The sequence below is a fragment of the Penaeus monodon genome, chromosome 5 (genome assembly GCF_015228065.2).
Source record: "Penaeus monodon isolate SGIC_2016 chromosome 5, NSTDA_Pmon_1, whole genome shotgun sequence".
Classification (NCBI taxonomy): Eukaryota; Metazoa; Arthropoda; class Malacostraca; order Decapoda; family Penaeidae; genus Penaeus; species Penaeus monodon.
In genome coordinates, this window is record NC_051390.1 from 32,680,041 (window position 1) to 32,681,488 (window position 1,448).

Sequence of the window (1,448 nt, forward strand, 5' to 3'; positions counted from 1 at the left end):
ATGGTTTGCAGTCACAAGGGATATGTTCTTTAGGAAGGCTTTGGCAAGATGAGTTTCCTGGCATCGCCGGCGAGACAAATTCTTAGCTGCAATGTCGAAAGATGATGAGTTAACTTTTAATTTTCTTCAGTTGAATCTGTTGGTTAAAAGTATTTACTGGCATTTCTCTTTCTCCTCATCATTTCCATGTTGCCAAGAATAGTAAATCGATCCAGTCAAATTACTTTTCTTTGGTCCTTTCTGTCTTGATTTTTATTTCCGATTTTTCTACGATTTATTTTATTTTATATGAAACGAGTGCATGAAGACGAAAGAACGCACATCATATTTTTCCTTATTCTCTCTTTTTTCAATCCTTTACCCAGATGGTTCTCTGAACCGTTCAACAAGTTGCCGAACGTTCTACTAAACCATACATGAAAAGAGTGATATGCGTCATGTATTGCAAACGACTTCCTTCATCATGGAAGTTTTTCATGCACTGTTCAGAATCGGCAAACTTGGCAAGCACCATATCGCACGAGAGAGAATTATGGAGTGTACATAGACCCCTTTTCACGTGCACACTCACTGTGAGAGCGCGAGGGACCGCTTTGATACATTGTACCTAATAAAGTACAGTTTTACATGAGGAAAAAATGAAATTTCCTTTCATATGATATTAACTTAAGAATGGAATCAAATCACTGCGTTAAAAACGACAGAGCCAATGTTTTCCTTTCTTTCGCACGATATAGTAATATTTGTATGCTATTCGTCCACCAGAATGAGCCATCACTGAAAAAGACCGTTGTTATCACCAACCTCTCCATTCCAGGCACTCGATGTTTATAACATTTACTTTCTAATTTCAGACAAACAATTAATGAATCGAGAGTCATTAAAATCAACTGTAAATATGGCATCTATTTGCATCTATATTTTACTTACATCATCTTGGAATCGCGGACAGCATTGTTCTCACATAACAAATAGACTATAAAATTCTCTTTAACCACGGGACTGTGTACACACCAAGCGCAGAATATTGTTATAGTATCGAAAACCCAGAACTTTAGTAGTGGCGCGATTCCATCGTGATATTAGTATATCTGCAGATTCACATACCTGTACTTTTGCTGTGTTTATATGACTGATAACTTTCTCCCTTCATCTATCTATCAGCCTCTTTCTTCGTTCAGCTTTTCTCTTTCTCTCTCTCTTATCCTTGTCTCCTTTCTTCATCACTACTAAAGGCGCCCCACTCTCAGTAAGCTTCATGAACTTATCAAAACAGTAAACCGCTATGTGAACAATGAACACCTTTCAAGGTATGCGTTTTCGTGCTATGTATGTAAATAAATAGATTTCAGTGTAAACACTTGGATGAGTTGATATCAAACTTTGAATTAGAAATTCCTCCAATCGATGTATTTGTATGATAAATTGTTTTGATGCAGTACCGTGTG